The sequence below is a fragment of the Camelus bactrianus genome, chromosome 7 (genome assembly GCF_048773025.1).
Source record: "Camelus bactrianus isolate YW-2024 breed Bactrian camel chromosome 7, ASM4877302v1, whole genome shotgun sequence".
NCBI classification, from domain to species: domain Eukaryota; kingdom Metazoa; phylum Chordata; class Mammalia; order Artiodactyla; family Camelidae; genus Camelus; species Camelus bactrianus.
The window spans coordinates 37,151,599-37,178,617 of NC_133545.1; the positions used below are offsets into that span (position 1 = coordinate 37,151,599).

A 27,019-nucleotide genomic window follows, 5' to 3' on the forward strand; every position below is an offset into this window, starting at 1 on the left:
AGCCAAACAATATTGCCAGCTCCCTTGCATCTAGGTGGGGCTATGTGATTAGTTCTCACTAATGGAATGTGAACAAAGGTGTTCTATCAACTTGGGCAAAGTAGTTATTGGTGGGTGTGGCTTCCCCATGGTCTTTCTTACCTGCTATATAACTAAATGTGGAAGAGCCAATGAAGAAGCCTGAGTTGGCTGGAGGAGTCATTTTTGAGTAGAGTGACCAACTCATCCTGGTTTGCTTGGGGCTTTTCTGGTTCTAGTACATAGTGTTCCTGTCCTGTGAAATGCTTGAGTGCTAAGAAAACTAGAATGGCTAGCCACCCTGCTCTTGGATGATATTAACCACTGGACTTAGGAGGAGGAAAAACAGACTCTTATTGTGCTTATCCTCTGATAATTTGGGGTTATTTATTCCCAGATTAGCCTATCTTGACTAATACAGGCAATTTTTATGCTCCTCCCCTTTACAGTATCACTTTGCTCTCTCTGGGATTTTCCTCAATGCCCTGGTGGTCCTTTCTCTTGCCTTGACTTTCCTCACAAAATACCAATAAAGCTTGGGATTGATTTTAATTATTTGTTTTCTGGACTGGGTTTACTCATATGAAAAGTTGTGCAGAGCTTAAATCACTTGATGGATTAGCTATCAATTGCTTCATCACAAATTACTCCAAAACTTGGTCAGCTTAAAACAGCACATTTATCATCTTTTATCATCTCATGGTTTATGCAGATCAGGAATCTGGGCATGGCTTACCTGGGTCCTCCAGCTCCAAGTCTCTCACAAAGTTGCAAACAAGGTGTCCCCAGGGCTGTAGTCCTCTCAAGGACATACTAGGGCAGGATTCTCTTCCCAGATCACTCACATGGTTGCTGGTGGGCTTTGATTCATTATGGGATGTCAGACTGAGGACCTCAGTTTGTCCCTGGTTGTTGGCTGGAGGCCATGCTTAGCTCCTTCATCTATAAACCTGTTGAAAGAAGGAATGGGATGGTCAGCAAGGATGCAGTGGACTTGAGGAGGGGATGAACTTGACATTGGGGAAGAATAGCAAGAGGCCAGACTGGCTCTAGCACATGGGCAAGGTGGTTGCAGGTGCTATGGAATGAGGTCGGAGACAGAGGTAGAATACAGATCCAGACTTGTAGCAGCAAAGACTTTGACTTTAATTCATCTGAAGGATTTGAGCAGGGACATTTGACTGACTTGAAGAGATCAACCTGGTTTGTGGCAGTTATTAAGTGGAGTTAAGAAGTGGACTTTTCTGTTTTATACCTTGGTCTCTTGAGCTTAGTTTGTGTGTGTTGCTTGAGAGGATGAGCTTCCTAGTGCTCTGAAAAAGCAACTGATTTCTGAACCCATGTCAGGACTGGGACTGTGGTTCATCCCCTGAGTTAGTGGATGTCACCTGTGAGACCTCTTGAGATCATTTGGAACCTACTCCCACAGGTATATATGACCTGCCTTAGCATTTGAAAATTTTTCATGGGCGAACTCTAACTGCTTCTCCTTGGGTTTCCCTGCCACAGGTCCGTTGTCCAGTCTGGGTGTCCTGTATGATTCCTCAGAGCTTCCATCAGTTACTCTCAGTATCTTTCACCTAAAATATTGCTAATAAGAGTAGCTGGTACCTAAGCAGACCCTGCCAGTCAGAGAGTGTGGTATGTCCTCTGCTTGTCTCTCAAAGGTGGAGCTGTGAACCCACATGTGCATTTAAAAGTTTATTTGTCTTTGGGATTAGCAGATACAAACTACTTATATATAAAATAGATAAACAAAGCCCTACTATATAGCACAGAGAACTATATTCAATTGCTTGTAATAACCCATAATGAAAAAGAATATGAAAAAGAGTATATATATATAGTATATATATATAACAGAATCACTATGCTGCACACCAGAAACTAACACAACATTGTGAATCAATTATACAGCAATAAAAATTAAAAATAACAAAAATAAACATTTATTTGTTTAACTTCTTATGATTGGTAATTTTATGTGTCCACTTGCCTGAGCCATTGTGTCTAGCTCTGTAGTCAAACATCATTCTGGACGTTTCTGTTAGGGTGTTTTGGGATGAAATTAACATTTAAATTTGCGGACTTTGAGAAGAGCAGATTGCCCTCCTTAATGTGGGTGAGCTGCATCCAATCAGGTGAAGCCATGAATAGAACAAAAGACTGGTCTCCTCCAAGCAAAAGGGAATTCTGCCAGTAGATGATCTTGGGACTGGAACTGAAGCACTGGCTCTTCCTGGGTCCCCAGCTTGTTGGCCCACCCTATAGATTTTCAACTTGCCTATCTCCATAATTGTGTGAGCCCATTTCTTAAAATAAATCTCTTTCCATATATACACACACATTCTATCAGTTCTGTTTCTCTGGAGAGCCCTAGTACACTTCTTGAATAGATACCATCTACCTTAAGTAAGAGGCTTGTAGAGCATTTCCCAACAGAGAGCACAGAATAGGTATGGCATTTGTCAAGCACTTGCTTGCTGACAGGCACTGTTCCAGTCCTGAGAGGGACATGAAGCTGAATGTGACCCATTCTGTTCCCTGAGGTTGACATCCTTGCAGGAAGCTCTTATCCTATGGCAGAAGGTGCACTTAGCTTTAATGGTCCAGTATTGGGCCGAAGCACATGGGCTCTGCCACCAGGACCACCTGGCTGTGAATCCCTGCTCTGCCACTTCCTGATCATCGACACTCAATTTCTCAGAGTCTGTTTCTTCCTCTGCTATATAGAGTTAATAGTGCCCACTTAATGATGAGGTTGCTGAAAATATTAAAAGACCTAAGGTATGTAAAGTATTTGGCAAATAGTATGTACTCAATAGATACTCATGTAATTATAAAAACCTTATTATACACTTTGAATGGCTTCAGCAAATCTGAAATATTCAGTCTGCTCACCTGTAAAATGGACATAATGTTAATTTTTAAAAGCTATTTTCACTATATTAAATTTCATACTAGTAGAGCAGATGGTAAAAACACTGGTTTTTCTGCTATATATTTTGATGTTCTCTATCCACTGAAAATGGTGTCTGATATACACAACAATAAACGTATGTTTTTATGGTTAACTTTACCTCCATGATCACTTGTGCAATATTCTCTTCCCCGTTCATTAAGTACATGAATATCGAGTGGCTACTATATGCTAGGAACTGTAGGCATAGAGGTGCTCTAGGTGCATAATTTATAATGCTCTGCAACTTCTAGTGTGTGGGTATTATCACCCTCTTTTTTACTTTATTTTTTATGACAATAGAAAAGGAGTTTATTAGGGTACACTGTTACAGACAACAGCTGGCCACACAGGCAACAGGTGCCTGTGTGCACACCATATCACACCCTATTTAGAGGCTAGAAAATTTTGGCTTAGCTGAACACAGAGCACCTCAGAGATAAAGGACACCATCCTTGTCCTCACAGTCACTCACTTGTTAAAAATCACCTGAGAGAATCTTTGTTTGTACCCAAAGTGGTGGCATTTAGGGGACCTAATGGCACTGTCCTCCCTGCAGACACTAATGAGACTGCGCCTTAATGCAGCGGGAGCCCCTCCTGTTCTCAGCAGTTAAGAGCTTCTTTGCCGCCCGACGGCTGTCCTTTAAGGCAAGATAAGCACTGCAATGAAAGTAATGGAGTTAGCTAATTTACGGCAGGCTTCTTGGCTAAAATAGCTATTTAATTTCCTGCTCTTGGAACTAGATCTACTTAGGGGAGATAATGGCTCCGCATAGCCTATCAGAGTATACTCAGAGTTATCTGAATGCCCCAAATGAGGCTGTAGCAAATTTTCAACCAGACACTGGCTTGCAAGGCCTTGAGAAATTCAGTCTTGGTAGAACTTGGCATTCTTCCTACCAGAGATATTTTTAATAATTTGGCTGTCGGATAAAACCCTTACTTATGAGTACATAAAAGATCTCTAGCTCAAAAGTATCTGTGTGTTTACCCTTCCCAAATATAATCACAAATGGAAAGAGAAACTGTAAAATGTTTTCAGTTGAAAATTTCACTCCAGAGGGCCTAATTCCTCTAGATGTGGTAGTTGACACCTCCAGATTGTCCACTGACAGCTGTTATTCTCTAAGGATCTGATGCTCTTTTAAGCTGAAGCCCACAAGCCATGGGGTTTGTGCTTGTTGGTGGAGTAGCCCAAGCCCATCACTGGGTTTACACAGTCAAACCTTCATCGTGAGTGAGTGCTCACCATCTCCCTTGCACTCCGCTCTCTAAAGCAAACACTGTCTTTGTCTGTCCTATCTGTGAGCTTTGTTAGGGCCAGGAGAGGCAAAACTGGAGAGATGCTGGTCACTTGTGTCTGACACGGCCAGAATATATTTGCCAAAGAGAAGAAGGAATAGACATTGAAGGTAAGGGAGAGTGAAAGGCAGGAGATGGAAGCTGCAGTTTTTTAACCTAATCTCAGACACAACATCCTATTACTTTTGCTGTATGCTGCTCATTAGAAGCGAGTACCAAAGTCCAGCCTATACTCGAGGGGACAGGATTACACAAGGGTATGAATACCTGCAGATGGAGATCAGTGTGGCCCAACTCAGAAGGCTGTCTGCCATGTTTGGTGCTCCTAGTGATGTCTGGGTTCTGCAGATTTTCCTGAGCACTTAATGAGGAACTGATTCTCACTGGGATGTGAGCTCCCATGAAAAGAAGCCTGGCTTTAGTTCCTCTGAACAGTTTTGAATTGTTAGTGTCATCTCTTCTGTTTTTGAGATGCAGTCTCTATCACTGGGATTGCTTCCTATAATTTTCACAAATTGAAGCAAGGACGAGAACCAACATTTAAGAAGGCAGACTAGAGTAATGTAGCACACAGGTCCACTACAGCCCCTGGGTGTACCACAGCACGTAGGTGTGCTACAGCAGACAGTTATACTACAGCGTGTAGACATTCTATACACTTTATCTCTTTTAATGCTTGTGACACCTCTATGAGGCAACTATCACCAGCCCCATTTTCCAGATGAGGCTCTGAGGTAGAGCATCTTGCTTAACATCATTCAATTAAGAAGTGGCAGAGCTAGGATTCTATCTCAAGCCTGTCCTTCTCAAAACCTATCCTCCTGCCACCTCCCTAAGCAGCAACAGTTTTGATCTCAGGAAATTCTACCTGACATGGAGCAGTAGATAAAAGTCTCCTACCAGATCCTACACATTTTCTGAACTCCAAGCGAAAACGCAAACATTTCTGCTGTTCCTAGACAATGAACCGGCTTTCTGCTCCAACATAGGGCTGAAACTATAAACAAGTAGGAAATGCAGGAAACAATTACTTGCCACTTGGCAGTGCAGTTGACCGGCGTTGGGTGGCTGAGCTTTGGAATTCGACAGACCTGAGGCGTTCAAATGCCGACTCTGCCTCTTTTCATCTGGGCGATCACACAAGCTGCCTAATCTCTCTGACACTGTTTCCCTAACTGTCAAATGGAATCATTGTGAAGATGAGATGGTCTTAATGTATATAATACTCAGAGCTCAGCACACAGAAAGGCCTGAATACCTTCTGAATATCACCCCCCCCCCCGCCCCAGTGTTCTAAATCTCATTCAGTTAATGTGTTTATTTTTGTCAGGTTCTTCTGAGCAAAACCAATGTCCTAGGCACATCAGTGTACAAGCCAATGGAAGTTAATTCTTGGTGCATGTCAAGACTCACACTGTAAATTTACTTTGTGCAAAGTGAAGCCCATCCAGCTGCCTCAAGGAAACTGTTGCCCAGTGCTGTTTCTCCACCTGTTTCTATAGGAAACCCCAAAGAGAGGCAGTGCCTTCTGCTGGAGAGACTTCCACAGGCCTCTTGGGAACATAGCTGCAGTCTCAGACAAATGATCGCTCCCAATTAAACAATCCAGTAGTTCACTCCTCTTCCCTAGGGTGGGAAGGAGTGGCCAACAGAGTCAGTTAGTTATGTCCCTCACATGGAAACCTAAAGCAGGAGGGAAGGAGGCTGCTTTCCCACCTGAATACCACGTGTTTGCCATCCTTGCACTTGGCTGTGCTATAATGCATCATTCCCTCTCTTCTCTTACCATGCTCTACAGCAGCCAGATGTGGGAGCATTAATGACACTCCAGGAGGAAGGCAGAAGTGCTTATACACCTGGATTATGTGCAAGAACCCAGAGTCAAATCTCTGGTTAAAATGTCTTTCCCACTGTTCTACTGGCTTAAGTAAGGTCCTTGCCCTGCCCTGCCTGTATCATCTTGTCTTTTGGTTCACCACATGAAGACAATGTCTAACTCTTGTAGAATGTTCATATTTTATCCTCTTCCCAGCTGACATGGAGGATCAATGTGATTTCAAACTTCATCTGCTCTTTTGATGCTGGACCTAGAGACGGGACCCAAGAGTCAAGATACTCAGCACGTGACAGGTAGATGCTCAGTGCTGACAAGAAGAAACAGACATAGCCAAGGTAACGTGAAGGTCACTGTGGCTGGCAAATGTCTCCCGTTTCTCTTCATAGTGTTTTCCCTATCCCTGTCATAGGATGTGGATTATTAAAGTGTTGGGAAGAAGCTAAAAATCAGAGTGGATCATGATATGTTGTGATGGAAGAAGAGCTTCCTCTTTTTTTAATTAAAAAAAAATTTAAAGCCTTGTTTAGAATGTCTGGGAGCTTGGGCTTCACATAGTTTGATTTAGTTTCCCTGGAGTCTAGCCAAAAATAAGGCATTAATAAAATTTCCTATGATTTGGTGAGTTTCCTATGATTTTGTGACTCTTGGTCTTATTTCACATTACTTGAGGAACCCCAAAGGACCATGCCTCCTTACTAGTGCTAACAGCATCTCCGTTTTTGATGGCTGGCTACTTGTGATCTGTGTGGTCTTCCATGCATGAAGTTCCATTTACCATCGTGAAATCTGATGCTTCTCGCATCACTCACACCCTATGTTGGACCAGAGACTTCGCTGGCTAAAGAAGCATGATTCACAAGCTCTTCTCCAGAAACTGCTCTGTTGGTCTATAACTTGATCACTGTCTTGTTCTCTGTTCTTTCTCTGTCATTTTCATTGGTTCTTCTTGTTCTGTCTAGGCCTTAACATTTTGTTCCTTAGTAGCTAATGGCAACTGCTTTCTCTTTTCATTCACTTTCTCCCTGGGCACAAAAGCTCATTCAATCTCAAGGTTTTAACCACTATAAGATGATGATGTTTACCAGTCTGTGTCTCCAGGTAGAACTTTCTCCACAAAAATTTTTCCTTGAATGTCCCAAAGACTCCTCAAATTCAACCTGGCTAAGGCTAAATTAACTCCTTACCCCAGCCCACCAAACCCCTCTCCTGATTTTCCCAAGTACTTGGAGACATTGCCACTCCCCCAGGTTCCAAAGTCAGGCTCCCCTCCACCACATTTGCCCTTGATTCTCCCCTCAGTCTCATCCCACATCCAATCACTCAAATATCCTAAAAGTTCTCCCTCCTAAGTATGTATTTCATGTGTCCCCTCCCATCTCACCTTTCAGTTACAGCCTGAGACTGGACCCTTATCTCTTCTAACCCAGGCCATTGTTTTCATTCACTTTCTGGTCTCTTGCCTCCACTGTGATGCCTTCCATTAGCCATAGAATGGTCTCTATAAAATGAAAACCTGACCATGGCACTTTTCTTTCTACACAGCTGTTGCAATATAATCCAACTCCTTGTCATGGTCAACGAAGCTTACCGTGCTCTGGCTCCTGACTCCCTGCCCCTCTCACCCCTCTCCCATGAGGTCCCTCACCCTCTTCACTAGCACATTTCATACATCATGTGATTTCACATGTAACAACCTTTATACCTGCTGCTTCTTTTCCCAGAAATGCCCTTTACTTCCTACTTCCATTTGGCAAATGCCTGATCATTATTAAAAACTCAGCTGGGATGTCACCAGGTGAAACCTTCCCTGAACTGTTCCCCAAAGTCAATCACTGAGCCCTCAGTGCCATGCCACATCTGATAAGCACTTTTATACAAACTTGTATGGCTTTGTACTGTCCTACTGATGTATTTAGCTCCCTCCCAAAACTGTGAAAGCAATTATCACAGTGTCTTATAAGAGGTAAATGCCCAATAAAAGTTTGTTGATATTGACTTAAAGTGCATGTCTTCTTATGTTTCCCTACAGGGGCTTTCACATATAAAATAATAGACTTTAAAAGTTTTCCTCCTTTTTACGTTTATACAGGCTTTCTCATATGAAAAGGGCAAAGAATATTTGTAACAACGACTCATTACATTATTTGAAATAAAAACATCCAAGTAGATCTTTTGAAAGGTGAACGTCCAACAGAATTCACAAAAGGAAAGCATGGTAAAATTTGCTGTCATATGTCGGGTTACATGGAATCCAGTTATCAGTGATGTGTCTGCTCCAAAGTCTTCAGTCTGAGGCTTAGAATGAAGCCCTGGAGGGAAGCCCAGAGCTGCGAGTCCTGCCTAGTACATTTCAGACTCTTGGCAAATCTTTATTAAATGAATGAAACTCTCTGGGTTTTAGCTTCCTCCAGAGTGAAGGGAGGGATAAGACCATACTGCACCCAAGCCTTCTTTCTGCTCCTGTGTTTTATGATTCTGATTTAATTACAGACACAGAGCGACTCAGAAGGAATGATACAAACTGCTTGTCATCAGAGAGATGGCTCTATCCATGAATAGACATTCTCTAATGGGGTTTCTATCTTTAAAAGATCTTTATCGTTATTATTTTTGCTTACAAAAGTAATGCATGCTCATTAGATACCCTTAGTAGTTTGGCATATAATCTTTCAGATGATTTCCTATGCATATACAGGCATACTTCGTTTATTGTGTGTTATTGTGTCATTCAAAGATACTGAGTATTTTAAAATTGAAACTTTGTGGAAACCATGTGTTGTCAGATGACAGTGCCTTTTAGCAATATTTTAAAAAATTAAGGTATATACTCTAGACATAATGCTGTTGCACACTTAATAGACTACAGTATATTGTAAACATTACTTTTATATGCACACACAAAAATTCTGTGACTGGCTTTACTGCCATACTCACTTTATTGTGGTGCTCTGTAACTGAACCTGCAATATCTCCAAGGTATGTCTGTACTTGTACATAATTAATATCAAGTATTTTTTGACATCTGACTTTTTAAAGAAATATCAAAATATCATGAACATTTTTCAAAGATAATTTTTTTTATGGAAAAGGGCCGTGAAATTCTTTAGTGGTTGATGTCAGCGGTTTCTGTTAAAAATAGAAATAATACTCTCCTCTTTCTACCGCACAATTGATCAGAAAGCTGAGGGAGGTGGAGTCCTTAGCTAACCTGGAATTTTGTTTAAAACACAAACTCCCATCTCACACTCCATACAATTCCTAGAAATCTCCTGGCGGTTCTGTTCACTTTTAGGCTCTGGAATGCCTTCATTGGCACCTTCCGACCTCTGCCATTGAACAGACTGGGCTTTGGGCACTTATGGGAAATGACGTGAGTGGGTGCCAGGGAGCCCATGTCCCTAAGACTCAAGTGTCACCTTCATCGTCCTAGTCCTGCTGTTCCTCCCCACTATCCCACCTCCCTGGCTTTGAGACTGTAGCTCTTCCAGGGGCAGCCCAGCTAAGTAAGCCTGAATCCCTCCTCCTCTCTGCACCCCACCCAACCCCCCAGGTCTCACTTTGGAGGCTGCTTAATATGCAGCCAGCATCCACTCAACATAATGTGCCTTTACCTGCCAATGTGCTTTGAGGGATATTGTTAGCATTAAATTTGCCATTTACATTTTCATGTCTGACATAATTGAGGAATGAATGCTCTTATGAAAATTAAACTTGTGGTTCTCCCGGGCTGCTGTAACCCTGTTAAAATGTAATGTGATTTTTGATGCTTCTTCTTGAGGTTTTTATTAAATAGAATATCAGGATGACTAATTCCCCGGGCCTAAATGCAGGCTGGGAAGCAGCATTATTGATAGGGCCGCGTCCAAATGGTTCTCCGTGCTCAGCCTCTAATGGCCTAATAATGCATTAAACTTGAATCAGAAATACTTTGAGTTGTAGTGCTTATTGCCATTATTGAAAACACCTGGATGCTCCATTCATCAAGGTTACATCCAAAGGGGCCCATTTGTTTATTGGGCTGTCAGTAAACATCTCTATTTGGTCTGGGTTCGGCCACACTTGGCCACACTGGAGAGAGAGCTCAGATCCAGCCTGCCTGGGAAATCTCTTGTGGTTTCTCCTGATTAGTTTTCTCGTTAAGAAAAAAGCAAGCTAATGAAAAGCTGGGAGTGGCTTGATAAAGAACACATTTTACCTCACATCGTCTGCCCGGTGGTAGCAGCGATCAGGAGGCGGGCTCCCGCGGGGGGTCCTGGCGGCTCCTTCTCTCAGCAGCTGCCAAGATGGCCGCCGCGCCGCCCCGTCCTCTCGCGGGTGCCAAGGCCCTCCGGCTTGGACGCCCTCTGGGCGTGCAGGCCTGGGCCCTCGCGCCCTGGCGGGGGCAAATCTCCTCCGTCTGCCGCCTCTTACCAGAGCGAAATCAAATTCCTCTCTTTTGGTGTACAGAGAGTGACATTTCCCTTTCACAGACCAAACGCACGCCTCCGTCTCTCTCAGCGGAACGTGGCAGCAATATTGTGATTAAACCGGAAGTGCTTCAGGATGCGGGTTTTTTTTTTTTTTTCAAAGCTCGTGTTTCCAAAAAAAATATATATATATAAAATGCAACAAACATCCCCACTGCCAAGAACAAATATATTTATGACTTTTTGCTCATGACTTAATGACTTTTGGGGAAGTAAACGGATGTAACAGGGTGTAACCCTACTCTGGTCAAGGTCAAAACTCCACCGGCTCCCCAGAGTCCTCTCCCAGTGCCCCGCCCAGATCCCTTCTGCTGCTGAGGTAGCTGCCTCCCAGCCTCTTCTCCCAACTCAAAGAGTCGGCCTTGAGATTTGCATCTGTAGCCCCACCATCCTGCACTAGCCACCAGATCCATCCAACTTTCCCTTTCAGAAACGTGTTTGAACAGGCTCCCAGCCTTTGCTTTCCAGTCCTGACTAGAATGCATTGAGGGAAGGAGGGGACAGACAGTGCACATAACACAGTGGATGCAGAGAAAATCTACCCACTAAGAAAAGCCTGAGACTGAAACTGGAAAGCTTCCCCCAACCCCCGACCCCCACAGTCGCCCTGCTCTACTGTGGTGCTGGTGTTGGTATCCATTCAAGCACTTGGTTGGTTTGTGATTCTGATCATAGTGCAAATGTTTCCATACCCCTAAAACTGTATTTTCTGTCTCATGAAACAAAGCAGGGAAGGATGAATTTTCATGTTAAAAATTACAGATTCAGGGAGTATTCCATTATTGCTACCTCAACAGTGGAACAAAATCCGTCAAAGAAGGTTGTGTATTGGTCTTCAAAAAGCGTGCAGCCCTCAGCATTTACTGCCACTTTGGGGACTGCTCCATGTTCTTTTCCAGCTTCCCTCGCTGTGGGGGTCAAAGGTGGCCTGGGCTTTAAGCCTTGGAGGCTGTTGGGCAGTCCAGGGTGTGCCTCAGGTAGCCTGGGCTGTGGGCCCACTTGAGGGAAAGAATGTTCTGCTCAGAGAGACAATCTGGTGGCTTATGTCACAGGCGTGTGAGCTGATGGCAAGTGACCTCTGTTAGCAATGTTTGTTTTTGAAGTCCCTGGGCAAAGAGGGGAGTTGGATAGGAAAATTTATTCTCTCCTGCAAGTAGGAATTACCTAAGCACCATTCTTTTCCCTGAAGCCTTCAGAAGCTCCCCTGTGTTCCCAGTTCTGCCACTGGGGGAAGCATCTGGCTGGGGTGAGGCAAAGGCCTTCATACCTGATGCTTTGAACCTTCTTCGTGCTTTTGTAAAAAATTTATAAACAGAAATCTCAATTAAATAGAGTTTGGAGACCAGCAGGGGGAGCTCTGATACCCTGCCTCATCCCTGACCCTGATAGGAAGAAGAAAGATTCCTTTCCTGGCAAGGACTCAGCCAATAAAAAGTGATGGACTCTGTTTATTATAGCCCTCCCCACTTCTTTCCCCCCTGTAAGAGTTCTCCTTCCTTAGCTGGACAAGGTCTTGCACATGGCTCTCCATGGTTGTGGACCCCAAATTGTAATTCTCTGCTGATCTCAATAAACCCGTCTTTGGTGGGAAAATATCTGGGCCATAAAGTGCTCAACAAATGCAGACTCTTATTTAATCATCATCTTATTTAACTGCATCATCAGCCAGGGGCAGGGACCTTAGTCTAGTTCTCTGCTGTTATTCCTAGACTTGGTAGAGCATCTGGTGCTCAGGAAATATGTGTTGAATGAGCGAAAGTATTTTTGCTGGCTGGTAGAGAATGGGAGGAAGTTTATTGTAATATGTTTTCTCTGAAAGGAATGAACTGCCACTAACTTCCCCATCTATCCTCCATTCAGCCACTATCAATTATTTTAAAGAATCAGAGGATCTGCCAAGTATCTTCCTGTTCTCAGTCCTGCTCTAGGAGCTATGATGTTCTGGAGCTGGAGGCTGGGAGGGGCACAGAGGGGGTTGTAGCTTTGATGGCAGGTGAATTCAGCTTGAGACCCAGCTCTGCTCATTGTTACCTGAGGCTCTGGCAATGTAACTTGAAGATGGGAGCCTCAGTTTTCCATCTTAAAATGAAGTCAAGCCTTATCCAGGTCTTGTAAGACTTCAAAATCCATCCTGTGTGGATGCTCAACAGAGGCTGTTGCCTTCTCCTGCACAGATGATTAAACTGAAGCCTAGAAACCTAAGGGAGGTGACTAAAGACACAGTATTTCCTCCAAAGTGTGGGCTTTTAGGGTATTAAGCAAAATAATTGAAAACAGTCTTATTATGCATCTGAATGATATGGACACCTGTTAAAATACAGATGGCTGCCCAGCCCCAGAGTTTCTGATTCAGGAGGTCTGGGCTGAGTATCAAGAATTTGCATTTCTAACAAGCTTCCTGCTATTGGCTGCTGGTGCTGGTGCTGGTGGTCTTGGGACTACATTTTGAAAATCACTAATATAAAAACTGAGATACCAGGAACATGGGCACCCAGAAAGCCTGAAGGAGAACAACAAAATTTTAAAAATAGAGTATCTTACATTATAGAAAACAGTAAGGAGATTCCTTAAAAAACTAAAAATAGAGTTACTATATGATCCAGCAATCCCCCTCCTGGGCATATATCTGGAGAAAACTCTAATCTAAAAAGATAAATGCACCTAATATTCATAGCAACACTATTTACAATAGCCAAGACATGGAAACAAACCAAATGTCCATCAACGATGACTGGATAAAGAAGATACAATATATGTATATATATAATGGAATACTACTCAGCAATAAAATAGAATGGAATAATGACATTTGCAGCAACATGGGTGGACCTAGAGATTATCATATTAAATTAAGTAATCCAGAAAGAGAAAGAAAAATATCATATGATATCATTTATATGTGGAATCTAAAAAAAAACAACACAAATGAACTTACTTACAAAACAGAAATAGACTCACAGACACAGAAAGCAAACTTACGGTTACCAGGGGGAAAAGTGGGTAGGGAGGGATAAATGGGGAGTTTGGGATTTACAGATACTAACGACTATATATAAAGTAAATAAACAACAAGGTCCTACTGTACAGCATAGGGAACTATATTCAATATCTTGTAATAGCCTATAGTGAAAAAGAATATGAAGAAGAATATATATGTATAAATGAATCACGATGCTGTACACCAGAAACTAACACAATGTTGTAAATTGACTGTACTTCAATTAAGAAGTTTTTAAAAATAGAGTATCTTAAGTCTTCAGGATGCACATTTCTAAAGCCACATCTAAGAGAACAGAATACAGCAAATGCTTTGTAAAAGAAAATACAAGTTTACGATATGGAGAGCTGACAAGATTGACTGGAAATAAATCCATCCTCAAACAAATCCACTTATTTAGGAAATAAATGAGGACGAGCCTATGAAATGGATTGACTGTAAGAAACTGTAATCATTCATCTGGTTTCTAGCTTTTGACGGCGAGCATTGGGATTCCGGGGGAGAGGAAGCCATCTGCTTAATGGTCCCAGCTCCAGTGAAGACAGAAAAGATGTGGCTTCCTCCTCCGTTTTCCCCTCATCCTGGCCTCATCAGAATCACAGCTTCTTGAGGTCAGAGCTGCCAAAGACAGTTTTTCTTCAAGATACTTGAAACTCATAGAAGGTGTGTCTTCTTGGGGAAATCTCTCTGACCATAATTGGTTGCTGTGTGTGAGACACCTAGTGTGACATTTGATTAACCCACCTGGGTAGATGTCACCCCGGCCACACTAGTCACATTGGGAGACTGATGAGGATATAGATGTCTGAGTTCTGTCTCTACTCAGAGCCTCTAAGGGAGATTTTTTCTTTGTTTTTGTTTTTAAGTTCTGCAGGGGATTTCGATGTGGGTTCAGGGCAGAGAATCCCTGCCAGCAGTCCTAGTTATGACAGCTCCTTTGATTTGTCCAGCTGTGCCCTTGCCTCCTATTCTGCATTTCCCCCTGATATTTTTTCAGAGTCTGGTACAGAGGTTCAGCTGATGGTTTTCTGACAGTCTCTCCTTGACCAAACTTCCATCAGGCTCCTCTGAGCCTTCTTCCCAAATAGGCCTTGAGTTTTGGGCTTCCATGTGTGTCTGCATTATCCAATTTTAGCAAGAATCCTACTAACTTGGTTGAGCCAGAACCTCCCCCTCAACTCAATATCTGACCTGGTCCTCATCCTCCACCATGCCCAGGTGATGACTGACCACCTGGTCTGCCTTCAGCAAGAATCCTGCTAGGTCAGTTTAGTCAGAATCCCTCTCATACCCCTGATATTTCCTCTTAGTAATTTTCCATCCACTGACCCCTCACCTGGCTCCTTAAATCCCCACCTTTTCTTTGGTGCAGCCACTGTGGAAAACAGTATGGAGATTCCTCAAAAGACGAGGAATAGACTTACCATATGATCCAGGAATCCCGCTCCTGGGCATATATCCAGAAGGAACCCTACTTCAAAAAGACACCTTCACCCCAATGTTCATAGCAGCACTATTTACAATAGCCAAGACATGGAAACAGCCTAAATGTCCATCAACAGATGACTGCATAAAGAAGATGTGGTGTATTTATACAATGGAATACTATTCAGCCATAAAAATGACAACATAATGCCATTTGCAGCAACATGGATGTTCCTGGAGAATGTCATTCTAAGTGAAGTAAGCCAGAAAGAGAAAGAAAAACAACATATGATGTTGCTCATATGTGGAATCTAAAAAAAAAAAAGAACATAAATACAAAACAGAAACAGACTTATAGACATAAAATACAAACTTATGGTTGCCAAAGGGGGGTGGGGTGGGAAGGGATAGACTGGGAGTTCAAAATTTGTAGATACTGACAAGCATATGCAGAATAGATAAACAAGATTATGCTGTATAGCACAGGGAAATATATACAAGATCTTGTGGTAACTCACAGCAAAAAAAAAAATGTGACAATGAATATATGTATGTTCATGTATAACTGAAAAATTGTGCTCTACACTGGAATTTGACACAACATTGTAAAGTGACTATAACTCAATAAAAAAAGTTAAAAAAATCCCCACTTTTTCTTGTTATGTTCAGAGTTGAGCACAATCTCTCTCTCCTACTGCAAAACCCCACTGCAGTAGTTCCTATACCTATCTCGATGGTCTCAAAGTCTGCCTTACTGTTTTAACAAGTGTCATGAGTAGTGTTTCCTTTAACATTACTCAGCTGAGAGGCCTCTCTGGCATCTAGATTGTTTCTACCTTTTAACGATTGTGAATAGAGCTACTATGAACTTTTATGCACAAATTTTGGCTTGAACATGTGTTTTAAGTTCCTTTGGATGTATACCTAGGAGTGGAAATTGCAGAATCACATGGTAATTTTATGTTACCTTTTTGAGAAACGGCCAAACTGTTTCCCACAGTGGCTGCATCCTTCTTCATTCCCACCAACAGGGCATGAGGTCTCCCATTTCTCCACATCCTCACCAACCCTTCTTACTGTCTACATATTTGATCATGGCCACCCTAGTGGGTGCAGAGTGGTTTTTGTTTGCATTTCCCTTATGACAAATGACATTGAGCATATCCCTCAGTTCTTAATGTGTCAACTTTGTGGGTTTTCTTCCTTCCAGGACCTGCTTTGGGATCCACAGGGAAGGGAGGGCCTTGTACCACAAGGAAACAGACATTAAAGCATGAAAAGGAATTTAAACACACTTTTTAAAGAACACTGTGAGCCACAGAAAAGATGGCAAGATATCTAAACAGAGATTCAGACATCTATTCAAAAAGAGAGTCACAGTAGTGACTTAGAAGGACAAAGAGAATGATGAAATGGAGGATCTCTTTTGGGTTAAGATTGTAACTTTTAGGACATTGAACATAAGTTCCATTGGTCCTGGACTTGTTGACCCCATTTAGAATCTCTTGGAGACCTTGGGAATCCTTTAGAGGCGGGGAGCCACTCTGTAGGCTCAAGGTCAGATCCTGCTTTGGCAAGTGGGCAAGACTTTCAAGCTCCTCATGCTGGACCAGAGACCAGAATTTGCCTGGGGATTTCATAAGACTTCTAATCTCAGTGTATTTTCTTTTTAAGTCACTTCCCAGGACAGTATTACAAATGCTGTTAAAGTGGACGTGTGAGGCTTGCCTGTCGGTGAAGCAGATACTCCCAGGAGGGCTGGGATGGGATATGTTGTCCGAGGTGATATTTCTAATCCAGTGACCTGTGTGCTGTCTAGAAGGAGGTGGCAAAATCTTTGCCAAATACTCAGAGGTAAAAGTTCCCACAGATAGTGGAGGTGGGGGGTGGGGGTAAGTTTAGGGGGGAGCAAATTGGTGTCTCTCTGGATTGGAAGCAAGAGGCACCCACTGAAACTTTTCTACCCTGCTTTCCTCCCATTCTCCCTCCTTTTCTTTCCATTGCCACATTTAGATATGCTCTGAAGAATAGATTTTTGGAGGTTAAAAAAAAGCATTAGGAATGAAGCAGATCTAATTGGCTTTTTAAATGGATCTTGTAGACCAGCAGGGTAGACTCCAAGCGGAGGCTTTTTTTTTTTTTTTTTTTTGTAGAACATAGTTCAAAAGTGCTCGGAAAAGGTCCTGTGAAAAAGGTCATTAAAATATTATTTTTACTTTTTTGAGGAATAATACATTCACATGGTTCAAATTTCAAAAATTCTAAGTAGAACACTGAACTGTCTCCTTCCTTCTCTGTCAGTCTCCTTAGTTCTTGCTCTTCTAACCAAATTACCACTGCTGTTCATGTCTGGTGTATCCTTCCAACATTGTTTTTAAAATGCACAGACAAGCCAATACAGAGAGCGTTCCCCTTCTGTTTTATGAGTGGTTGAGTATTATTACTCTGTGTTCTGCGCTTTGCTTTTTCAAGCTCAACAGTATAATCTCTTTAGAGCTCAGGAGCAGTTTCTGTCTTACTTATCCTTGTTGTTAAAATATCACCAATACCTGATACTTTCTGGCTCTTTCTGGCTGCCTTCTTGTCAGATCTGATTAGATTGTCTTAACTTTAATCCAATAATGTGGCTGAGGACTCGCTCTCATGAGGAGCCGAAGTGTCACGGCCACTTGCCATTTGCTGTGCTTGCATTACTATTATTATCTGCAATCTGCCAACTCTTGGCAGAAGTCTTTTAAATGGTGGTTGTTGTCACCATTACTATAGCAACTGGAGGGTATAAGATAAAAATCCAACATGGAGCTTGCTGCCCTGTCGGGGAGACAGACACTGGTCAAATTAGAACATGTGCCATTAGGGTGCCCAAAGAACCTCTAATGGGGAGATTTGGCCAAACAAGGAGGTTGGCGAAGGCTTCCCCAAGGAGCAAGATGTGACTCAGTGGAGAGGAGGGAAAAGCATTCAGTGAGAGGGCACAGTGTGTATGATGACCCTGTGGAGGCAGAACCACAGGCTGAGAGAAGGCTGGTGAAGCTGGAGAGAGAAGCACAAGGGGGTGTGGTGTGAGGGAGGAGCTGGGAGGTGAGCAAGGCCAGACCAGGCAGGGTCTGTAGATGACTTTGGTTTTTATCCTAACAGTAATGGAAAGCCACCCAAAGGTTTAGATGGCAGGTTTTATTTTGTTTTAATATTATGACAAGGTGCTGTGGGAGAACAGGGGCAGGGATGGTGACTGTGCCTCGTGTGGGGTGAACAGGGAAAATGTCTTGGAGGAGCTGGCTTTGCAGACTAAGTGAATTGCTGAGCCCTGGGGAGAGAGCCCTCTGGCCTCTCCAGCATGAACACTGTATCAGCAGCAAAGCCTGGTTTTCCTGCCTGGGTTCAAGCTATCTGCTTCCATAGAAGGAGCGATGTGCTGACCCACTGGGAATCACAGTTTACTTTCCCAAGGAAAGGGTGACTGTCAGATGACCACTTCTAAGACAAGTCCTCCAAGTCTGTTCTCTGAGGTTCCTCACTATGGATGAGGGCCACAGGGCACACAGTAAGGACCTTCCTCCTCCCAGACCACCTGCTCAACTGTGAGCTGGGCCATTAGCAATTGTCCTCAGTGACAGCTAAAGTCCAAAGTCTGTGGATGATTCACTTGCTTAATAAATGGGCACACAGGCAAAGATATCTGTACAGTAACTGTTCCCTTACATGTTTCCCCTTCATCTTCCCAGAATAAGACACAAAGAGGGTAAAATTAGGATTTCCAGGGTCTGTGCATAATTGGCAGACTTTTAGATTTGCTGAGCCCACAGGGAGCAATCTTACTGCTGAAACGTTATTTGTGTCAATTGCAAATTATAGTTTGTGAGTTCTGATATTGTCAGAAGTTTTACTTTCTTTCAAATTCTATTTCTTTTAAAACACAACCTGTGGATAAATTTTTAGTAAGGGAGAAGGTAAGCACAGCTAGCGAGGGAGGGAGTGTGGTGTCAGTGCGACAGCACTTATCTTGCACGTGAAGGTGGCTGTCTTGTGTGTGGCAGCCCATGCAAGTTGAGAAACAAGTTTCTCCGGATGGACCCTAGGACTGGTGATTGGGAGAATGAGTTTTGAGTCCACTTCTGCCCTACCCTTGGACAAATCTCTGAGCTCTAGGATTCCAAGACTCATCAGTGAACGTTGGTGACTGTAGACACAAGCTTTGGTAAAATGGCTGGTAAAATGTTGCCAGCACTAGGTGGCGCCAGTGCCTAGCGGATCCACAGTTGGACACAGGCATCTCACAGGCAAGAAGTGCCAGGGCTGAATCTGTGTGGCAAAGCAGCAGCCCTTAGGGGGAGAATGATGAGGAGAGCAGCGGTGGACTCAGCCTACTGTCTGCTTTGACACCCCCATCCCCTCATCCCCCCTACGCGCTTCCCACACACTCCTCACACCCTCCACCTCCCATACTCCGGTATGCCCTGACGCTCCTCAACATGCCCCCACAAGCCTTCCTCCCTCCCAGGTTCCCACACCCACTACATGCCCCTCGCACACTTCTGACAACATTCTCCTCCACCCCCACCCCCTTCCTGCTGCCCTGTCACTGGCCCAGAGCCAGCTGGACAATCCTGAAAACAGCCCTCCCTCACCCCAGACCTCTTGTTTCTTCAGGTTTCGGGCTGTGTCTGTGGGCTTCTCCTGTTTTCCTATGTGGCTCAGCTCCAGAAGGTGGGTGGCCCTAGGCCATGACTCTGGGCTTCTGAGTATCCTCTTGACCCAGGGCCCTCAGCTCATCCTGTAGAGTCATGTGCCCTTTATCCCTGTGCCTGTGACCTTGCGCAGGCTGGCTGGTCTCCCAGGCCTCATCTGGCGTGTTAATACATGTACCTTGCTGTGAGGACTTACTGACGTGAAGTGTGGAAGAGCCCTTCTCAGTGCCTGGCTCAGAGATCAGTGAATATCACCCACCCACTCACTCATTCATTCAATTCATGCCAGAATAGGAGCTCTCTCCTCTCTCCCAGGGTGTGGGAAGGTGCCACCCCTTCAGACCACTTTTCGGGCCCTGGAAGGTTGATACCTCACTGGAGAGAGGGTCTCTACTTTTTCTCCATAACTTGGGTTTCACGGAGGATGTGGCTGTGGGCTTAGTTGCTGAGAGTTGTGTTTGGCTTGGCAATACGGGGGCTTTCTGGCCCTGGATGTGACTTTTCATCCATTTCAGTTGTGGGTTTGGGCCATGCAGCCTTTGAAGGGCAGTGTCTTCTTGGTGAGAAGGTTGTTCTGTTTTCCACCCCCCACCATAAGCATACAATCAGTACTGTGGCAGGTCGGGGGACAGGCCAGAGTTCCCAGTTGCTGCAACCTGACTACCAGAGTGTGTTCAATGGGACAAGGCTCATCCTCAGAGCTGCAAAGATTACCAGTAATTCATCTTGACCTTCTGGTTGAATTTGTTATCTGTAGCGGAACATGGATTTGGACAAATAAAACCAAGCTGCTGCTGGGTGTCTTGGGGCAGAGATGGGAGGACAGCCCCTGACTGGTGGGATCGTCATCTTTGGCTTGGCTGCCAGGGCTGTGGTCACAGTGGGTGTCGCTAGCAGAGATGGAATGCTCAGCTCCATATCTGGGGCTTTTTAACCTTTACACTGGAGCGCCCCTTGAGGTCCCAGAAGGGAGATCCACCATTCAAGACCTTGGCTGGTAGGGTCCTGTATAAAAGCTAATCAAGCTGACCTGCTCCCTTTCTTCTCTTCTCCTTGCTGTCCAATGACATCAGGCCCTGTAGAATAATTTTTTCCCCTGGAGAGCGCCTGGGAAGATCTGTATGTGAGGTCACAAGGGAACCCCCACAGGTCTGATGGAAAGCATCCTGGGTCTTCACCCCATTACCAAGATCCCTGGGTGGGTCTTATGCATACTAAATTCTGAGAGGCACAGATTTAAAAGAGCATTCTTCTCTCTAACCCTTTTGCTAAATAAGAAATTTCAAACATACGGTAGAGCTGAAAGCATTCCCAGTGGACACCCCAAAGCAGTTCTTTGGTCATAGCCCCCCCTCCGCAGGGGACAGCGCTCTGAGGAGCCTCTCTGGAGGAGGTGCATGTGCTGCTTCTTCATGAGGCCTATTGTCTGTCCCACTTCAGGGGCTGTGGGCTCTGTGGACCGTGTGTGTATCAGGACAACTCCTGTATGTCCACGTTTTTATTTTCCATGCAACACAGTTCCATCACTGCAGGTGATGGGTGGCTCTCCTCTCTGCAATTTTAGTCCTCTGATGAGCCTGTTTTTCATCTTTGAATCTTCAGCTCTCTGACAATGTCTGGTACAGTGTAGGTACTCAAAATACATTTCTTGAACAGACTCTTCCCTCATCATGAAGAACATGGCAAGAGTAATTGATTCAAGGCACAGAGAGGTTAATCGGGTCACCCGATAACAGTTAATATAAATTTGGTGAGCTGGAGGGAAACGAAAACTGACTAAGTCAATACAATTTTGTCTTCCTAGAAAGCTGTCTGTGTCTTCATTTTCTAAGGGCAAGTGGCAGGCAGCTGACTCGCTGGCTGGGGCAATCTCCATCGTACATCTGAGTGGTCGCCTTGTGCGTTGAAATTAGGTTTGCAGAGGAAGACAATGCCTTCCTTTTTTAGAGCTGGTCTCACATCTGTATTTGATGGGGGCCATATTAGGGAAGAGTGGAGACTTAAGAATCTTGTGAAGGACACTTCTCCACAATCCACCTCTTTCTGTTCCTCATTCTGTCCCGCACAGGGGAGATGAAGGCACCACAGGTGTTCTGAGATCACAGTGGTTCCCCTCTGTCCTAGGCCATGAAGGCACCCTCCGCTTGGTGAAACCCTCTCATCCTCTAAAGCCCACTGCAGGTGTCACCTTCTCTGAAAATCATCCTCCAGTCCTCGCTCCCCTAAGCCCAGTCTGTCACTTTCTCCACTTTTCCTCCCAACCTTTCCAGCCTGTGGGGAAGCCCTTGCTGCCTATGCTCCATTTTCTAGGAGCTTCTGGAAGGCAGGGAGGATGGTTTTTCTCTCTCAGAGTTTGGAAAAAAGCAAATGTGTTCCTACCACCAGTCCAATTCCTTAAGTGTCCTGACTCTCCCTCCTGGCCTGAGTCCTGGGCCCCTGGGAACCCTCAAGAGGGTCCTTGCTGGGAGGCCTCCCGTCCCGCAGACAGCATCTCAGTGCTCATCTTCCCCTTCCTCAAGTCCATTGCCCAGGCTCAGCATTTCCTTGAGGTTTTGCTCATTTCATGCAAACTAGTTCACAAAAATGTAAGGATTCTGAGTCCAGATTCATTGCGAGCAATTTCTGACTGAGACATAGCCTGTGGTACCCAGCTTACGGACAGACACTGCCCTCTCACCGCACGGAGCTCCCAGGCCAACCACCAACCCTGTCTTCACATCATAGCTTCGGTGTGGCTGAATCATGTGGACATATATTTTTTGACATGGGTATCAGGCTCCTCTGTTTACTAAATACATATCTTTCTATAAATTATAGGCATGCATTTTCTCTACATAATACGCTCTAGGGTAGATAAAGAGAATCATGAATCAGCCAAACAGACCTGCACAAGCCGAAAGTACACTGAGAACAGGAAGGTGTGACCAGCTTGCTCGGTGCTGTGGGTACAGCCACTTAATAGGCAGAAAGATGCTACACTACAGGGCTGCGAGTTGGGGAATTGGCCAGACACTCAGAGAGCTGACTTGGCATTCAAAAAAATTATTTTTCTTTCATTGAGATATAATTGACATATAACATTACATTAGTTTCAGGTGTACAACATAATTTCTCCCCATGTGGTTAACTTTTAAGATCTACTCTTTCCAACTTTCCAATATACAATATTATGAACTATTGTCATCATGCTGTAGGTTACATCCCCAGGACATACTTATAACTGGTAGTTTGTACCTTTTGACCAACTTTATTCAACTCCTCCATCCCAATTTCCTGCCTCTCTGGTAACCACAAATCTGATCTCTTTTTTCTATGAGGTTTTTTGTTTTTTTTTTTTAAGATCCTACAGATGAGTGAGATCATACAGTATTTGTCTTTCTCTGTCTGATGTATTTCACTTAGCATGATGCCTTCAAGGTCCATCCATGTTGCTGCGAATGGTAGGATTTCTTTCTTTCTTTTTTTTATGGCTGAATAACATTCCACTGTAGGTGTATGTATACGCCCATGAGGATCAGGAACAGGGTGTAGAGTAGAGGGGCTTGCGACACCCCTCTTGGCCTGCTGATTCTCCCCGCCGTGGGTGCTACAGTTGATGCTGCCACACACCACCCAGATCCCCCGTCAGATGGAGGAACCGATTCCCCAGCTGCCAGGGGCTGCCCTCAGCTGAAGAGAGCCACCCAGCCCAAAGCTGTGCTCCTTTCTGGGGGCAGCCACAGCCAGTGATTGGTCCATGAGGAGAATAAGGCCTGGCTGCCTTCATCACATCCAAAGGGCCCTGCAGCCTCTGAGCTCCTCCTCGGGTCGGCTGAGACCGCCGTTGAGCCTGCCTGGTAGCACCGCTCTTCCCTCTGCCCAGTTCTGCACCCTTTTCTCTCCTTTCCAGGTACTGACCGCAAGAAAAAACATGTGAAATGTCCTGATTAAAAAAAAAAAAAAAATCAGCATGTGGGCCAAAACCAAAAACAAAACCTCTGCAAGTCACTTTCGGTCTGTAGGGGTTTAGTTTGGAAATTCCACACCCCAACGCCACATGGACAGGGCCAACTGTGGGGCAGCATGAGCCCGGAGGACAGTGGGCAAGGAACACATGGCTGCCCTGTCCCACTGAGATTCCCATACAGGCCCAGGGGAGGGAGCGGGCAGGGGGTTAGAAACCCCTAGAGAGACTGATGCTCAGTGTTCAGCCAAGACAGTGGGAAAGGGGTGAGAGTCAGAAATCAAGGGAAGTGGTAGGATAATGAAAGCACTATTCTTCTTCACCTGAGTTTGTGGTTCAAAATTCCCACTATGTACATTCATGATACCAGGAGATATCCAAAGGCTGAAAGCTGTTTCAGTTATGGGGAGTTCCACTCCAATGGGGCTAAGTCACTATCTATAAAAGATCAGAGCTTATCAAATCTTCTTCCATTAGATTTAATTGCACTAATACCACTATTCAATTCTGCCAAAGGTATGTCTCAGATTTTTTTTTCTAATAACACAAAGAGCTCAAGTCTGGATGAGTTTAAAATAATAACCCTGGAAGAGAATCTGATTGAATGTGGCCCTGTGTGGCACCAAGATCTAGGAATGAGAACTTCAAGTTCATGTTGATGGCATTAAAAAAAATGGAAACAAATGGTTTCTTCCTCCACTGCAATTCATCACAGCATCTAGATATTTTTGTAAATAATTAAAAATCAACCTTAGTCCAACCTTCTAGCTTCAGACCCCCAAGAAAGGCTGCTTTTGAAAGTCTGTGGCATGTTCGTCTCAAATGACAGGTTTGTGTCAGGTTGATGTGTACACGTGGGTCTCATTGTTTCTGTCTTTTCCACCAAAGGGGATGTGGAGTAAGGGTGATGCCATGGGTCCATTCAAGAGTCCCAATTATGAACTAGGTAGGTCTTAATTCATCTTTGTGCTCTAGTATCCAGCACAGTGCTCAGCACAGGAAGGGTCCTCATGAACAGAACCCCCTTGGCCACTGAGACTTGGACTCCAGCTTAGAGTCCTCCTTGATTTCCTCTTTCTGACTTGTCCCCCACATCCTTCCACTCAGTGATTCCACCTGATGGGTTCCTTGGTTCTTCTTCCCCAAGCCTGCTGTTCTGGTTGAGGATCATCTCATTCCACACATGGATTTCCTTGTAACACTCATCTTGCTGCAGGTTATGCCCCAACATGCACATGGCTGCCAGCAGAATCTTCCCAGAACACAAAACAGATCTCATTACTTTCATTCTTAAGAATCGTAGAGGACACTTCATTATTTTCAGGCTGAAGTCCAAACTTCTCAGCAAAGCACTCAGTGTTTTCTGCACCCAGCTTCACTTCCTGCCACTCACCACCTGCTCCTCCCCACCCTCACGTTCCGGATCACCCTGGACTCCTGGCTGGAGCTGGGAACAGGACCCATCCTCTGAGATTGTAAGGAGCCTGGGCTCTGCAGTCAGACAGACCAGGTGGTCAGTTCTGCTATTTACCAGCTGGGGCAACCCAAGCAAGTTAATTCTCTTCCTTGAACCTCCCCATCTCCTTGCCAGTAAACCAGAATTGACACTCATGCCAGTCCCCACATCAGTACCACTCTCTCCAGTTCTACCTGCTATCTAGGTTTGCTGTGTGGAAAAAATGAGACTGTGATGAAACTTTAGCAAAGTGCCAGCAAATGGGGTTGATGAACGTTGGCTGGACAGAGAGATCTGGAAGGGGGGATGGGCCATAAGAGGCTCACAGTGACTGCCCTGGGTAGCGGGACTCTGGGGGACATTTTTACTTTCTTCATCATATCTTATGTTAGAATATGTTAGGATTTCCTACAACACGAGGCCTTATCAAGACCCAGCTGGAAATGATTTCCTCTCTAGAGCCTCCCTAACTCGCCTGGACGGACTGAGCCTCCCGCACCTTATAGTTCTGTCAGCACTTTGCACCCACCTGTGATCTAGGCGGCACGGCTGGCAATGGTTCGTTTGCTGGCCTGCCTTCCACACCGAATCCGTGTTTCTGTGGGTCTCTGTTTCCCCAGGACTCTGCCCAACACGTGGCATCGAGTGTGTGGCGGGTTGTCAGTGCTGGCTCCTTTGACTTGAACGGAGGGCTCCCTCACTAAGAATCACCACGCACTGCACCCCCAGGCTTTGGTATTCTTCTGTTTAATGTTTATAACATTTTATATATGTATAACATATATACATATTTTCAAGACATGCATATTCCTCCACGAATCCGCTGAAAGTCAAGCAGTTGGTTGCTGCGATGACGTAGGAGGGTAGGTCAGCAGTAAAGAACGCACAGGCAGCTGTGCCTCTTGCGGGCCTGGGGAAGCGGCCTCTCTCTCCCTCGCAGCTCCCGGCTCCTGGGGCACTCTCGTGTCCAAGCAGCTGAGTAAGGCCTCTCTGTGTTCTTAAACAGGCAGGGCTGCTTGCTTGGACCTCGGCTTGTCAGGACACCTGCTTCTTCCATAGCTCCAGCTGTCTCCCTGCTTCCTGAGAAGAGCCCCCCAGAGCTCAACTCCCGGAGGGCTCATGACCAGCCTGGTGCGCTCACTGGAGAGCAGAGTTCTGGCCTGTGTGTGAGGAGGCCAGGGAAACCCAGGGCCCCTTGTTTCAGGTCAAGATGTGCTGATTCTTTCCAAGCAGGACATGTTTTGGTTTTAATCCTTACTCTAGGTGGACATTTTAAAATTATATATATATATCCATTTCCTTTGGGAAAAAGGGTATATGTAGAGTATAGTGAATGAAGTTTAACCCTTTTAAAATTTCACTTTGGGTTATATTAAGATTCAGTGAAATTTCTGAAATAAAAATTCTATGCACATATGTATTGCTTGAATATGTATCAAGGTATAACATAGTAAAGCACATTTAACTCAATCAAGGTGTATCAGAATAATTTAATTACTATAAATTTGATCAAGGTCTACCATAGTAAAGTGTGTCAAACACACCAATCTTAGTGTACAGCTGGATAACTTTAACATAAATGATCACTTGTGTAACTACCACCCAGGTGGAGATACAGGACATCCCAGAATTCCAGAAGTTTTCCTCATGACCCTTCCCAGACTATGTTCCCAGCCTCGAGGTAACCACTAATGTGATTTCCACTTACAAAGGGTGTGAGATATTTAGACTTGAATATTCTTTTCTCCAGAAAGTCTCTTGTCTTCTGCAATTTTCTTGTGTTATAGCCAAAATCACATCTTGTGGGTTTTATGGCTTTTGTCATTAAGAACCACGTTACTTTTTCACTTGCAAGAGTAAGTGATATTTTGAGTTTAGGGATCTGAGTATTCTTTTCGGATTTCATTTGATTTTATCTGAGTTAT

General features: G+C 44.4%; 1 long non-coding RNA gene across 1 annotated transcript in view; it reads right to left on the minus strand.

Moving 5' to 3' along the window:
- Positions 1-543: 543 nt before the first annotated feature.
- The window catches only part of LOC141578253 (uncharacterized), a 91,029-nt gene continuing 64,553 nt past the window's right edge, over positions 544-27,019 (minus strand). Inside the window, exon 3 of the long non-coding RNA XR_012508394.1 lies at positions 544-968. This is a non-coding gene — a long non-coding RNA (uncharacterized LOC141578253). The remainder of the gene's footprint in view (positions 969-27,019) is intronic.